The 17122-nt window shown below is 40.2% G+C and overlaps 1 protein-coding gene across 6 annotated transcripts in view; it reads left to right on the forward strand.

Annotated features, from left to right (window-relative positions):
* The window catches only part of LOC149545768 (Pentatricopeptide repeat (PPR) superfamily protein), a 242033-nt gene that overhangs the window by 57335 nt on the left and 167576 nt on the right, over positions 1 to 17122 (forward strand). The window lies entirely within an intron of this gene.

The raw sequence follows: 17122 nt of genomic DNA on the forward strand, positions 1-17122 counted from the left end.
TAATCTTAAAAGAATTATATATGCACCAACTATAGACTTTTAAGAGGAAAAGGTGGATGCGTTGAACAATGCCATAAACAATATGCTGGACAATTTCAGATCCATTAAATGGTTGTTCCTTCAGATCAGTTACTTGAATAACAGGTTAATTACCCTGGAGGGCAGGATGGATAATCAAAGAAAACCCTAAAATTGATGAGAAGGGGAGCCCAGCGATAGGTTCTTTAATTGATATCGCCGATTACTACAGATTGAAGGCCAAGGTGTTGGAATTAGACAATAAGGTGAATGGCATTGAGAGTACTCTGAGAAGCATAGCTGATCAGAGTTACAAAATCCTCAAGGCATCCAAGGAGTACATAAAAATTCTCATTAGTGAGTTGGACAATCTAGTAGGCGAGAAGGCCATCATCACTGTTCCTGAGGATCAAGGGGATGCTATTGACAACAAGGACGGGCTTGTTAAAAGGACTAGAGCCAACACTAGAAAGATGGTTATAGCTGCCTCTAGTGATGTTAGCCAGATCAAAGAAGCTGCGGGGAGGATGGACTAGTTAGAGATTCAGGCTGTGGAGCTCCTCAAGAATATGGGATAGATTCCCTTTTGGCGTCCTAGTGCTGTTTGTATTCGTTCTCTGTTTTCCTGTTAGTTTGTTTTGGTGCTGTCCTATTTTGGTTGGCTTTTGATCATATGTTGGCTCTGTCGTTTTTGTGTCCTGTTTTGCCTTCTGGGCGTAGTGCTTAATCTTTAAGATTCCTTGTATGGGGTTTCAAGGGCCCTTCAAAACCTATTTTCTTAATAAAAAAATATAGAGTTATAAGTGAAAAAAAATCAAAAGTGGGAATATATCTTTTATCCCACATTGGCTAGGAAAGTGTTTGAGCTCTAACAAGAATAGAGCAAAAGGGGCTTTAAGTGCCCATTCTCATGGGGATGATGTTGATTGTTGAATTGATATTTTCTTCTCTAGAGCATGGGAGTTTGCGAGAGACCAAGGGTTTTAACAAAATTCCGAGCTTATTGCTGTTAGATTGCGTTGCTTTTTCTTTGTAGTAGTAGTCAGAGAGTTTGCAATATTCACCCAATATTGCTTTATTTGGGTGGTTTCATCCAAAGGTCAACATTGTAATGATTGAAGTAATAAATTTCAGAATTTATTGATAGATTGAAAACTTATTTTATGGCACATTGAGGGCATTGCATTGTGAAGCTATTGGCTGTTTATAGTGGTTTGAAATCATTTCTTTTTTGCTCGTTCTTCATCTTCCCTACCTACTCTTCCTATATAGTTTGGTATTGGTGAAGGGGACACCAAAAAATTCAATAAAACTTATAAGAAGGAATGCCTAGGGATACAATAGATTTTCACATCACCTCTTGAATTTTTTTGCTGCTGATTGGGGAAGAGTTTAATATTCTTGACTTACTTTTTTGCCAGCACTTGCTAAAAGGGTTTCTTCCATTATCTGGGTATGCCATTTGATTGTAACAAGTTTTTTCTCTATGAAATAATGAAGACAATATAAGATAAGATAATAAGATAAGATAATTAATGTCCAACAAAAGACCAAAAAGAGGTCTATGGGACTGCAAGATTACAAAAGTAAGGCTAACACCATAAAAATCGTTGATTAGAAACCTACGAGCCTTGCCTGCTTGATGCTGGGATATCTAATCGATTTTGGCCAACTTGACAGGATCAATCAAATTGACTTAAATCCTCCGCGCTTTTGGCTCTGCTAAACCAAGGCCTGTACACTTGATCTTGGACAACAAGACTTGGATCCAAGATGTTTTATAGCGAATAGATTATAATGCAAAGGCAATCTCCTTAAATGGCAAGATTCTAAGGAAAAACTTCTGGATTACGAATGTTGAATAATCTTCAAATTTTAATTACTTTAGTAGAGTTGTGAATTGCTGAAAGGAAAATTAAAATGAATTACTAAAACAAAAAGATATTAAACCCTTAGCATGAGAAGATCAAAATATTGCTAGCAAACAGATAAGGAAAGAATGAGCGATTAAAGATCAGTGCTGAAATTTAGATGGGTGATAGAGTCAGATTTATAAGTTTTCACATACAACTTTATGATATTATACTATTAAATCTATGAACAATTTAATTATTGGGATGCGTCAACTTATTTCGTCGTATGCATATTAAAACTAGTCTAAAATGTTTTTAACTTTTAAAAAGACAAAATAGATACAAATATGGAAACAACTTTAATATTCCACAATATTTGTATTTATCAGGCTTAAACAACAACTTAATAATTTAATCCACTTATCCCAATAATAAATTATTAATAGAAAAACAAAAGATCATAAAGGACGAACTATAATATTTGAATCTTAAAACCAAATAAAACCTTAATGATTATATTGCATGAAAATCTGTGTTGAAGACATTCAATCATAGATGCTTCACTCAACACGATTTTACATTACACAATATTGACAACATGCCCGATAATTTCAATTAACTGGAGCTTAGATCAAATTCAACTTCTTCCAGCAAAGAAAATTTAACAACTTGTATGCCTTAAAATATAGATGATTTTTGAATAATTGTCAATGATGATCTATTTTGGTTTTTCCATCACATACTTATAGAGGATTGGAGGGTGTTAGTTACTTTCCTAAACATTACACCTTTTCATAAATAAAACTAACCAATGTATGTTAATAAATCCTTTAAGCAAAATAGTCACTGGTTATAATTCTAGTGATATCCTTTGCATATATATTTGCCCGATTTCATTCAACGGCATGTCTTCAAGGAACCCATGCAATGCGTTGGGAACAACTTTCCATCATCAACACGTATCACAATCTCCTTGAAGTTCTCTGCATTTGTATGTCTTTTTGGCACTAAAATACTGGGCAAACCCAAGATGACGATTCCTCCGTTGAAACATGAATCCTGCACACATATCAAACTTTTGCTTACATTGGGCTTTCAGACTATTCACGAGGCTTCACGCATATATATATTCCATTCTTTGACGCCCGCAAATGACATTTGTATCCATGCTCAGACATATTCTGGCCTCAACAGATTTATCCTCCTTATTCGATATAGCCATGCTGCCAATAGTTCGAACATCTCTCTAAATCGTGGATTACATCTTCTTCTTCACCCGTAGAAGGTAATGCTATGCCCGCAAATGATATCCTGAATCCACGTGGGCTCTTATGATATACAGGGCTTCAAATGGAAGGATGAATTTTCGGGCTCCATCACACTAGCAAGAACACACAAAGGTGTTCAAAAATACATGACAAAACCAAAACAACCATAGAAAAGAGACAGATAGAATGCTAAGAGAAACTAGGAGTCTTTCTTAGGCGAAAAGAAATCAGTCATAGAATGATACTCTTGCCAATGTGTAGAGGCACTGTACTGTCTCTGGCCACTCACGAAGGTGTATCGCTGGTGCAAATAACCAGAATGGGATCTAATACATCTGGAAGGCTCGGTAGATCTAGTGGAGCTAGAAGGCCTTTTCACATCACACAAAGGAGATAGTGGTGTAAAGAAGGTAGTGATGAGCTGAGTAGACGAGTGCCGGTGAGGAAGCAGTAACTAGATCGTGCTATTACGAAGCATAGTGGTCTCACGAAGATAAAGTGCAAGACATCGCTGATCATAGTAGCTGAAAAAGTCATAGAGAGAGAAGCACTCTTGAAACAAACAAAAAGATCTCGCTCTGATCTCATAATAAATAGGGCATCGAAAAAGGAAATGAGTCTTAGTCTCCACCTCCCCCAAAGTGCAGAGCTTATAGAGCCGCTCCTCCCTATCAATATGTTGATCAGTCTGAACTCGAAGACGGGGAGAGCCAACTTTGAAAGAACCTAAAGAGATGCGCAGGGCATGAGACCACTGTCAGGAAAGGTAACTAGGACGGACAATAATCCCATCAGAAATCTCCAAAAATTGCTTTGCGTTAGAGGACATCCGTGAGCGTAACTCGCCAGAAGGGTTAACCCAGGTAGTGGCAATGTATCGTCTATAGATGTCAAGTCAAACATGCTCATTCAATTCCAATCGAGAGGGGAAAAGATGAGCCGGGGCATCTAATGAGAACTGAAAGGGGGGAGTGTCATGTTCCCTTCTCAATTTTAGTTCCGGGCGACAGAAGTTATCTATCTCCACATCTAGAGGGATTAATAGCAATTTATAGCAGGATGCTCTCCAGTCACAATGGGGGATTTTATTTAATTTATTCCAGAACTTTATTAAAATGAGCAGAGCTAAGTCACTTTAATGTTTTAAAGTTATTTACTTTATATATAGCTTTAAGTGACTACAAGATGAAAATGACATTTAATCCCACATTCCTTGCTCTATGTACTTTTCCCTCATTCCGAGGCTATATATTTACGAGTTTACATTGGGATTAACACACAAGAAGAATTTATAAAAAAGAAAGTTACTGTGACTAGGTTTTGGACTGGGAGGACGAAAACCCTCTAAGTCTGGAAATATTTTGAGGAGTTGGACGATACCCCAACCTCCTTTCTTCAGTATTTGCAGTGGAACTAGGCAAAAGTCAGCAAGGTCAGGAAGATCAGTTTAAAGAATGAAGTATTGTTGGTCTATGCAAACGTTTTGTTATCTACATGAGGTTGAATAGCAGGTGCAGGATTAGCAGATATTAACAGCTAGAAGTTCCCATCGGTTGGAGGAAATTTCTTAAGAAAAAAATGCCTACAGAGAGTCTTATGTAGGAGATGAATACCAGGAGACCATTCTTCACGTGAAAGGATAGAAATCGGGGTGTAAGCACTGGGTACAAGCTCGACTGTCTTATATCTGTACACAGGAAACTCACGTGGTTTTATGTCTCCCTAGCTAGCACACTGTTGCTAATTGATGGGTTGAGATACTGGTATATAGCTAGTCGCACATTCATAGTGAATCATCAAATCTCAATTGGGTCGAGTAAGGAATGATAACACACGGGTAATAGCACTTCCTTCGATGTGAAAAGAAAGGCATATGTAAGAAGTCGCAAGGGTCATAAGAGTTTACGCATTGTTAATATATCTCTAGTCGGGGTAGTTGGTTGTATTGGCAGTCTTTCTTAATGAACTTACATTCTGAGTTAGCCGCCTGGACGTCTATAGTAGTCACTAGCATTAAACATTTTGGAGTCAGTCATTTTGTTATGTTAACTTATTTCTTCTAATCATTCTTAGCCAAAGTTTCATCAGTTTGATTGCATATCGCATACAAGAATTGAGAGTGAGGGTACCGGTATATGAATCTAAACGTCTAATTGCCCACTATCTCAAGTAACATTATTTGGATGTTAAATGTATATTGGACCATTGTAATCAGTTTCTTGTGTTCAGCTTAACGTAAACATTTTGGGTTTTTGATTCAAGAAACAGTTTGCAATGGACATAGTTTTCACATTAACTGTCTATGAACTGTTTGTTAAAAATCCCTCTAGGAATCATTAACATATTCTGTTTGAAATTTGAGTCTGTCAACTTCAGTGATATAAGCTTATTTTAGACTACCTATGAACTGTTTGAATTAATGCTAGAAGCTAAAGCTTCAATTATTCAGGCTTAAAATTGAGTCCAGATTATTACAGTGGTATCAGAGCCACAAGACCTGCCATCTTGTGGGGAACAAATTAATTTTTTGCAGAACTCTTTCATTCTGAAAATGAGCCAGGAATGAGCATAAGGCCGCACAATTTCTGTCACCTACAGCCTGAACAAGTAGATTCTTCAATACACGTTGACATTGAAGATAGTTTCACGGTTGATGAAGAGATAATTTTTGAAATAGGTGAGCACACTGATATTACTCAACAAGTTCAACCAAAAAATAATAATCAAATGGCACATAATAGGGATGAACAGGATAGGGAAGTATGAGAAACTTTATGGGCTATTAGAGATGGACAAAACAACATTGCAAATGCTATTCAGTAGTTAACTGTTGCTATGCAGCAGTTGCTTCCAATCCAAAGAAGGGCTCCTAGTCATCATAGTGGTGGTGGAAGTATAGCTCGGTCTCCCCGAGTAGCTAGAGCTCACACCCATAACGTGGACACACCTTTGATGCTGGTTTTTAATGCTGAAGAAGAGGAAGTTGTACCACCTGCAGCCCCAAATTTGTTATCGGATAATGTTATGGTAACATTTGATGAGTGGGATTTGTTTTCAGATGAAATTAAACGAAATTTGTCCTTTGTGCAGTATTTAAATCAGAAAAGAGAGGTTGATAGGCAGCAGCAAGACTGCAGACCGAGAGCACCTAACAGGGACTTAAAACATGTAATGAACAAGCTTACTCTTCCCACCTTTGATGGTAGTGGTCAGACTTCCACTAGAGCTTGGATTCACAAGCTAGATATTTATTTGACACTAAGCCTATGGCTGAAGTAGAAGCTATTAGATTTGCGACTATGCATCTAGAGGGAGCTGCATACGATTGGTGGCATCATGGGTTAGTTACGCAGAACCATGGCCTCATAACTTCATATGAGATTTTAAGCTCTAAGCTGATCACCTGCTTTGACAAGAAGGATGTTAAAGTCTATTACAGGGACTTGGCTCAGCTACGTCAGAGTGGATCATTAGATAAATACATTGATGAGTTTTAGCGTATATTAGTTATGGTGCCAGACATGACAGAGCAGCGAAAGGTGATGGTATTCACAGAAGGTTTACAGGATAGATTTAGGGCTTTGGTTAAGGTGCTTAAACCAAACACTCTAGATGATGCAATCAAGATAGCTCATGACTTGGATTCACCCTCATCTATATTACAGCCCTCGAAGAAACCATACAGGGGATCTACATCAAATCAAGGGAATAAAAGACAGCAGCAAGCCACTCCTCCCAGGTTGGATTTTGAAACACGGAATGAGCTCAGAAGGAAGAAATTGTGCTTTACCTGCAGGGAGCCATGGACTCCAGATCACAGGTGCCTTGGGAAAGGCAAGATACGTTATCTAGAGGTTCAATCCGAGGATGAAGGGGATCAGCAAGGAGGTGAAGAGGGTGAGGACAGCGAAGAGGAAGAATTTGAAGAGCAGGTCCTAGAAGATAAGAAGAAGAAGAACATTACGGAATAGCCTCCAGTCATAGCCACTATTTCCAGTGATTTGACATGTCATCCTTTTAGAATGAAAGGCATGGTTAAGGGACAACATATCGTATGCCTTTTGGATACAGGAGCTTCACATATTTTAATTAGCACAAGGATGGTAGCTAGGAGGGGTTTACCGGTAGTCGACATTCCTGAGTTTGAGGTGAAGGTAGCAGGCGGTGAAGTTTTGGGGTGTACAGGGAAGGTAGCTGGTCTTCAGATACAGTTTGATGATTATCTTTTGGAGACTGACTTCTACGTTTTTGACTTGGATGGGTTGGATGCCATTTTGGGTAGACAGTGGTTAAGGACTCTCCGCAGGTACACCTTTGACCATGAGACTATGCAGTTGTTTACAGGGTGATCGATTGGTAGTCCTCAGAGCCATACCAGATAGTGGACCCAAATTGATTTCAGCTCACAGGATGGAGGCCATATTGAGACATGACGATATAGAGTGGGCCACACAATGTTTCATCTCCTCCAAGGAGACACAGGATCTAGGGCAGTGATATCATTGTGACATTCAAATAGTTATAGATAAGCACAGGTTAGTGTTTGAGGATATACCTTCTGGGATTCCCGCAGATAGAGGGTTTGAACATATTATTGAGCTTGAGGAAGGAGCCAAACCCGTTATTACTACCCCTTATTGTCATCCCAGGCATTACAAGGAGGAAATAGAGAAGATGATTAAGAAGCTCTTAGATATGGGGCATATTAGACCCAACTCTATCCCCTTTGCCTCTTCAGTAGTGTTGGTTAAGAAGGATGACACCCTTTGGACGTGTATAGACTACTGCGCACTGAACAAGAGGACCATCAAGAACAGGTATCCCATTCCCTGCATTGACGAGTTGTTGGATGAGCTTCACGGGGCAGTTTACTTCTCGAAGATAGATCTTCGATCAGGATACCACTAGATTTGAGTTTGTGAGGAGGACGTGCACAAAACAGCTTTTAGATGCCATTACGGACATTATGAGTTAGTGATGCCATTTGGGCTCACTAATGCACCTGCCACTTTCCAGTCATGTATGAACCATATTTTCAAGAGACAGCTCAGGAAAAGTGTTCTGGTTTTTTTTAGATGACATTTTAATTTTCAGTAGGACTTGGGAAGAGCATTTACAACATTTGGATGTGGTCCTTAGTCTCATGGAGGAGCAGTCCTTATTTGCAAAGTAGTCCAAATGCGAGTTTGGGTTAACAAAGATTCTTTACTTGGGGCTTGTGTTTAGTGCTGAGGGGGTTAAGGTGCATCAGGAGAAGATACAGGCAATTCTGGATTGGCCACCTCCTAAGGATGTGTTGGAGCTACGAGGTTTCCTTGGTCTCTGTTCCTATTATTGGCGGTTCGCCAAGGGGTTTTCACAGGTGGCAGCTCCCCTTACCGATTTGACACAGAAAGGGGCATTTTCTTGGACAGAGGATGCGGAGGCAGCTTTTGATAGGCTGAAACAGGTGTTGAGTTCATTTCTAGTGCTAGCACTTCCTGACTTTTCTAGGCCCTTTGTTTTAGAGTGCAATGCTTCGGGTAGCGGAATAGGGGCAATATTGATGCAGGACCGCTATCCCATTGCTTTTGAGAGCAGGAAACTTAAGGGCAACGAGTTTTTATATTCCACCTATGATAAGGAGATGCTAGCTATCATGCATGCCTTAACCAAATTTAGGTAGTATTTGGTGGGACGTAAGTTTACAATTAAGATAGATCATAACAGTTTGCGTTACTTCCTAGAGCAGAAGGAGTTAAACGAAAGGCAACAAAAGTGGGTCAGTAAGATACAGGCTTACGATTTTGACATTGAGTATGTCAAAGGGAGGAATAATATAGTAGCTGATGCTCTTTCCCGATGGCCCCCAGTGCTTGCATGTTACTCTATTTTAGAGATTTCAGTAGATTGGAGATCCCAGTTATTAGTGGAGTATTCCAAAAATACTCATGCTTGTCAGATTCTGGATGGTTTACTTCAGGACGAGCGGTACAAGGTAATGAACAATGTTATTTATTACAAAAACAAAATTTACCTAGTACCCGATTCTAAACTGAAAGAGGACATTATGCGCACCATACATGATGCACCAACAGTAGGGCACCCAGGGTTTTTCAAAACCTATAGGCAGATCAGAGAGAGATTCTCGTGGAAGGGGCTTAAGGATGATGTTCTATAGCATGTTAGAGAGTGCCAGACTTGTCAACAGAACAAGTCAGAACAGGGTTTTCCTACAGGATTACTTTAGCCTCTCCCTATTCCAGCTTAGAGATGAGAGAGCATTTCTATGGATTTCATCACCGGGTTGCCGAGGGTCCAGGGCAGGGATTGCATCTTTGCAGTGGTGGACAGGTTGACCAAGTATGCGCATTTCTTCACGATAACTGTAGACTAGTTAGCATCCCATGTAGTTGAATTGTTTTTTTGAGAAATTTTCAGGCTCCATGGATTGCCCAAAACCATTGTGAGTGACAAAGACAGTAGGTTTCTCAGTACATTTTGGCAAGAGATTTTTAGATTAACTGGTACAGAATTGACTCTTAGCACGAGTTATCATCCACAGATTGATGGCCAGACCAAGATAGTGAATAAGTGGGTGGAAGGTTACTTGAGGAACTACATTGCAGGACAGCAGAGGGCATGGGTCAAGTGGCTGTATTTGGGAGAGTATTGCTATTACACCACCTACCATATGTCCATTTAGATGACACCCTTCCGTGCTCTTTATGGTTATCAGGCCCTCTCTTTTATTGATTTGGCATTGCCGGATAGTTGGGCACCCCTGGCCAAAGATTGGATAATGGACCAACAGGATATCCTAAGAGCTCTTAGGGATGATATTCAATAGGCACAGAATCAGCAAAAGCTATACGCTGATCGACATCGCACCGAACGGAGTTTTGAGTTGGGCGATAGAGTTTTCTTTCGTCTCCAGCCATATAGACAGAGTTCTTTGAAGAAAAGTGGGTCCTAAAAACTCAAGCCCAGATTTTATGGACCTTATGGTATCACCAGGAGGATAGGGGAAGTCGCATATGAGCTGGAGTTACCGAGTGACAGCCGGATCCACAACGTCTTTCATGTCTCATTCCTCAAAAAGGCAGTGGGCCAGCAAATGGTGCCTTTAGAGAGTTTGCCTCCACTTGATGAAGTGGGTAAACTTATTTTGGTACCAGAGGAGGTGATCGAGACCAGGGAGAGAAAGCTACGTAATAGAATTGTCAGGGAATATCTGATCCGATGGAAAGACTTGCCTTATGAGGATGCCACTTGGGAAGGCGAGTCCATATTGCAGCACCCAACATTGAGATTGCTTGAGGGCAAGCAATCCTAGGAAGGGAGGACTGTCATGCCCCCTTCTCAATTTTAGTTTCGGGAGACAGAATTAATCTATCTCCACATCCGGATAAATTAATAGTGATTTATAACAAGATGCTCTCGAGTCACAATGGGGGATTTTATTTAATTTATTCCAAAACTTTATTTAAATGAGCAGAGCTAAGTCACTTTAATGTTTTAAAGTTATTTACTTTATAAATAGCTTTAAGTGACTACAGGACAAAAATGACATTTAATCCCACATTCCTTGCTCTTTGTACTTTTCCCTCATTCCGAGGCTATATATTTACGAGTTTGCATTGGGATTAACACATGAAGAATTTATAAAAAGAAAGTTCTCAAATTCTGGTTACTGTGACTAGGTTTTGGACTGGGAGGACGAAAACCCTCCAAGTCTGGAAATATTCTGAGGAGTTGGACGATATCCCAACCTCCTTTCTTCAATATTTGCAGTGGAACTAAGTAGAAGTCGGCAAGGTCAGGAAGATCAGTTTAAAGAATGAAGTAAGTATTGTTGGTTTATGCAAACGTTTTGTTATCTACATGAGGTTGAATAGCAGATATTAACAGTTAGAAGTTCCCATCGGTTGGAGGAAATTTCTTAAGAAAAAAATGCCTACAAAGTCTTACGTAGGAGATGAATACTAGGAGACCATTCTTCATGTGAAAGGATAGAAATCGGGGTGCAAGCGCTGGGTACAAGCTTGGTTGTCTTATATCTATATACAGGAAACTCACGTGGTTTTATATCTCCCTAGTTGGCACACTGTTGCTAATTAACGGGTTGAGATACTGGTATACAGCTAGTCACACATTCACTGTGAATCATCAAATCTCAGTCGGGTCGGGTAAGGAATGATAAAGCATGGGTAACAACACCTCCTTCGATGTGAAAAGAAAGGCACATGTAAATAGCTGCAGGGGTCATAAGAGTTTACGCATTGTTAATATATCTCCAGTCGGGGCAGTTGGTTGTATTGGCAGTCTTTCTTAATGAACTTACATTCTGAGTCAGCCGCCTGGACGTCTACAACACTCACCAGCATTAAACATTTTGGAGTCAATCGTTATGGTAAGTTAACTTGTTTCTTCTAATCATTCTTAGCTAGAGTTTCATTAGTTTGATTGCATATCGCATACAGGAACTGAGAGTAAGGGTACCGGTATATGAATCTAAACGTCCGATTGCCCACTATCTCAAGTAACATTATTTGGATGTTAAATGTATATTTGACCATTGTAATCAGTTTCTTGGGTTCAGCTTAACTTAAACATTTTGGGTTTCTGATTCAAGAAACAGTCTGCAATGAACATAGTTTTCACATTAACTGTCTATGAACTGTTTGTTAAAAATCCCTCTAGGAATCATTAACATATTCTGTTTGAAATTTGAGTCCGTCAACTTTAGTGGTATAAGCTTATTTTAGACTGCCTATGAATTGTTTGAATTAATGCTAGAAGCTAAACCTTCTGTTATTCAGGCTTAAAATTGAGTCTAGATTATTACAGGGAGATGATCAATGTCAATCCCAATCGAACCCAACAAAGAATAAGCCTACGTATACCAACAACGTGCTCAATAACTAGACTCATCACTCTTAGTGGAAATAGACGAACAATATGCTAAATAGGAGTAATGGTCACAATCACCAACATTATCCACAAAACCATGAAGGCGATGGGGAAACCAAACCAAATAAAAAATGGCTGCGAGATTGAAAGGATGAACACCGAACTCAGCAAAAATGACACGATGAGGAGTGAACCTGTGACATTTGATGATGCACCTTAAGAACAAAGTCTGAACCCGCTCTATTGTGGCCCGATTAGAGCTAAGAAGAGAAGGGCCCTAAACCACTGACCCATAAAGAACAGTTGGCCACACAAGAGAGTCCAAGAGAGAACTTGGACGAGGTATCCTGGAAGTGATGTTTGAGACACTGTTTCTCAAGCAAAGCAAGAGAACCCATACCCTTATTAACTTGGGCTGAATAGCTGGTCTCATACTGAAACGTGGACCAGAAAACATAACCCCCAGATACGTGCAAGATGAAGTGATCTCAATCTCCTGACCCTGGAAAACAAAGTGAAGATGAGAAGTTTTTAAACAATTAAAGAACATGACTTGAGTCTTACCCAGGTTAACCACAAGCTGTCGCCGATTGCAAAAGGAAAACAAGCCATCGAGAAGTCTTTATAATCTATTTGGAGAGGAAGCAAGGAGAACCACATCGTCCACAAAAAGGATGGAGATCAGAACCTGGTGAAGATAACATCTGTCCCCAGGGAGTGAAGACTTCAGGAGGAAATCCTCAAGCTCATCAATATATAACCCGAACAAAGTAGGGGAGAGAGGACATCCCTGCTTAACCCTAATGGTGCTATGGATTGGATCTGAGAATCCCTCAAGAGTCCTGAATCTGCCAACCATAGTCTCATAAAGTCTCATAATAGCGGTATGCAACATCTCAAAAATACCAACCTCTCTAAGTCTCTCAAACAAAGCCACCCTAGGAAAAAAATCAAAAGCTTTGCAAAAATCAACAAAGCAATAGTAGACCTTCTCCGTTCTATACTTGGCCTCCTTAGTAATAGCCCGTAAGGTGAAGATGTGATCCATAGTCTGATAATCTGTCCAAAAACCAGCCTACCCTCTAGCCCTACAACCTTTCCTTTCAAGCTCCACAAATAGCATAGCATTAAGGGCTGTCGCATAAAGTTTGGCAAACGTGTGCCCACTCATGATGGTTCTATAGTTCCTCGGATCAGAGACAGGGCCAATCTTATGAATAGGATAAATCAGATGCCTAGACTAGGAGGTTGGAAACCCAGAGTGAATCACTCTATTGAAAAGAATAGAGAGATAGGGGCCCAAAACCGAAGCACGAACTTGAAAAGCTCAACCTGGAAACCCTCCTCATCAACAACTCTACTACACTTCATGGATCTAATGGCCTCATAAATGTGGGAAGGGGTGAAAAGGTGGGCGAAAGGAGGCAAAGAGGGGTGGATAGAAGGCTGCCTAGGAATGTCATAAAGAGCGATGGTGTGCAGGGTAAGAGAGTGGAAGTTGAGGGCGGAGGGTGGAGGAGAACTATGGGGGAAAAGAGTGCGCCAAAAGAGCTGGGGGGTTGTGGATCAGCATGGAGCAAAGGGATTTACACTTAGAAGTGGTAAAAGAACATTTCTTACTTTGAAGAAGTAGAGATAAGAAGAGCGAATGTGGGCAAAGTTAGTGGAGTGAGCCTCAAAAGTGGAACGCATAAAACGATGGAAAGATTTGCAGTCCAAATCGAACCATTGGTTCATGGGGCAAGTCTTACAACGTTTGCTGCGAAGGAGCAAAGAAGGACGATTAGGAATGGAAAGGGTGGCAGACTTAAGGATAGCCGATGCAAGCAAGTCAAACATGGATGTGGCCTCGCATGAGTCTGAAAAGTACGAAGGTTTAAGGATTCTCGAAAGATGAGCAGAAAAGATCTCACAATCACCGTTGAGAAAATAGAAGCGAATGGGTGAGTGAGTAGTGGCAAATGGAAGATGAGGCGACCAGAGAGAGGGTGAAAAAAGAGGGGCAAGGAAAAGGTGAATACTGAGGAGAGCATGGTCCACCAGAGGAAGGCGCAAGATGGTGAAATTGCAAATGCAAGAGATGAGGGGGGGACAGGCAAGAACCTAATCAATGACACTAGCACCACCACAATGAGGCCAACAAGTAAAGGACTAAGATCCAGGAAAGCGGGAAAGGCCGTTCAAGATCACAAAGCCAAAAGCACAAAGTCGCATCAGATGTCTTCCATACACTGATAATGGCCCAAGAGCATCCTTAGAATATCGCTGAAGCCCTAAAGAAGTTGGATCAATCTCCGTGGAGCATATGCAATTTGAACTGCAATCATAAAGTGGAGTCTGGAGTACTCTGGTTCTCGCATTGAAGTCACTGAGAATAATAATGTCCCCTAAAGCAGCAAATTGAGAAATAGTCTTGCAAAGGTCGATAAAAGGGTCTCCATCATTGGTACCATGAATAGCATAGTGAGAGGAAGCTGGTGGAAAATAACAAGCAGCCAAATAAAGGTCTCTCTGACTGTGACACTTACGGTCAATGCGGACCCACATAAATCTAGCAAACATATCTGCGTGTACAATACAAGTGCCATTGAAAATATCCACCTTAATCAAACAAGCTACACCACTAGAGCCCCGCACCCCACCAGAAGCACGAACCTCCTCTCTGCATATAGATAACCACTGATAACCGGTAATATCCGGAAGAGGACGCACAGGACTCTCATGAGTCTTGATAATGATAAGAATATCTGCAGATCCCATAGCATCACATAAAAGACTAGGTAATGACCATAAAGATCCATTACCATTCCAGCAGTTAACAAGAGGGAGCAAGTGGGGTCTCCCTCTTGTTCGACTGCTGGTGGGACCTTCATTTGGCCTTGAGGGACTATCTCTCTTCCCAACCACTGGGGGGAATCTCTAATAACTCCTTTCAGATTCCTGATAACTACCCATTTGTGAGCCCGCCTTGCCTCTGCAACAATACGCTCTACAACTTGAGCTTTCGTAGATCTTCGTCTAAGAAAATCTTGGAAGGGAGAGAAAATAATTTCCTCTTAGCACGGAGATCTTGAAGCTTATCTGCAAGTGAAAAAAATCTGATAAATAGGATGTCACCATGTCCAAACCAACACTTATCCAACATGATATCCGTAAGACCAAGCTGATCATAGAGGAAAGAGTGTCCAGTTGCGAGAGGATCTGGGGTAGAGGGGAGTCCACAAACCCGCAGATTGAGCTCATGAACCCATCTCACTCTCTCATCATCAATCTTACCTTGTACCATTTTGTCAATACTAGCCAGAGGTGTGGAATCTGAGCGCCTACAAAGAGAGGCCCAAGACTTTACTCTGATTTCAGAATTAGATACAAGAGAGGAGTGTTTAGCTGCCATAAGGGATTGTTGTTCTTTGATTGCATCAAGTCCCTCTAGTTGTGCAATAATGGAACTAATACTGGTTTGCAAGCCGATTGTCTCAGTGGTGGAAGTATTTGAGAAGCTTTGGAACCGAACCGAATTGGAGGTTGTGGCACTCTTAAGTTCAGAGATGGTAATAGTCTCTGGTTGTCATTGGTCATTTTTATGTAATAAGTGTTAGTTGTATTTTTTCATTGACTGTCATTGTTTGGAAGGCTTTGAAGAAATACGCGATGATTATAGTCATCGAGATTTTCTAAGATGGGCGATGTGTAGAGACTTCTACATACGATATTTCTTTATTATTAATTTAATAATTTTATTGAACCTCTGCTCATTTCCTTATGTGCTTCCGACTCTTACAATTTCAAGATATCCCAAAGCACATCTCCAGGTGTAGGACAACATTTACCATTGGCTGGGCATTTTCTTTGCAGTTTTGAAGATATTCATGATGCACAAGCCACTATACTCTTGTTTAGAAAATATGTCTAAGGCTGGAAAATAGACATGCAATCATATATTGAAGTTGAAATGGCTTCATGTGATTCCCATATGGCTCCGACACAAACATCTGACCAACATCTCCTTTGTCTAATTCATAGAAAATAAAGATACTGATATATGTTGAGATTCACTATCTTAGATATCTTCATTATTCTGGACATTACAACTACTCTCATTTCCCTTCACATGTTGCAACCCCTGAGCATGTCACCTCACCCTCTTGACAACATGATTCATTGTGTAAACTACTCTAAATGGAAAACTTCATACTCCCTCCAAATTATGCCTTCTTTGGACCCAAACAGGCTTACATGAGTTGCTCTAGGCTGGAGTTTGTTGTACAACATTCACCAATGGATTTTTTCCTACTCGTACGCAAGAAAAAAGTTTGCAATATCTGGTTTTCTTTTTGATATATTCTCACTGTAGTATTTTTCTGACACACCAAACATTGGACTGCTTGGTTCTAAAAGAGAAACGCAGGAATTGTAGTCTGTTGAGTTGCTCCCAACAACTCCTGAAAAATGGTGAATAAGAGATTTTACTGAAAAAAGGTATTAACTATTCGGGTGAGCGCATGATATCATCGAGTAGCTCGGTGGAATTTGGTCAAGAATCATGTTATCATATACCTATAAGCCCACAAGAAGTTCACTTCTAAGTCCTACAACATCTGCAAGGACTTTAAATAGCATTGCTCAAGGTCAAGTACCTAAACTATTTTAAATTTTCCCAGCAATTGAAATTCAAGTCTATCTGCTACTTGAAGTGTCATCATCTATAAAATACTTTCCAACGCCAGCCTTAGAAACAAATCCTCTATAGAAGTGACATTCTTAATATATACATCTTCATAGAGTGCTATTAACATAGATGATGAAACCTGACAAACATATGAATAACCTTGACATCAATGATAATTCTGTATCAAGTCTCCAATATATTTCACAAATGGAGGCCCTAACTTTGCAAAAAAATTAGGGCTCCATCAGTGGCTCTTGCTGGGGACATATTCCCCCTTTGGGCATAATGAGATCTCAGTTATCTCTGAAGAATTAGATCATATGCAATCTGCTGCAAGGTGAAATTGGGTGGACCCAGGCTCCCAAAAAGTGAACTTTAATTCTTTCCTCTATCGAACACCTGATTTTGATAATGTAACAACT

This window comes from Cupressus sempervirens, chromosome 7, assembly GCF_028749045.1.
Source record: "Cupressus sempervirens isolate cs-2001-9-10 chromosome 7, ASM2874904v1, whole genome shotgun sequence".
In the NCBI taxonomy this organism is placed as follows: Eukaryota; Viridiplantae; Streptophyta; class Pinopsida; order Cupressales; family Cupressaceae; genus Cupressus; species Cupressus sempervirens.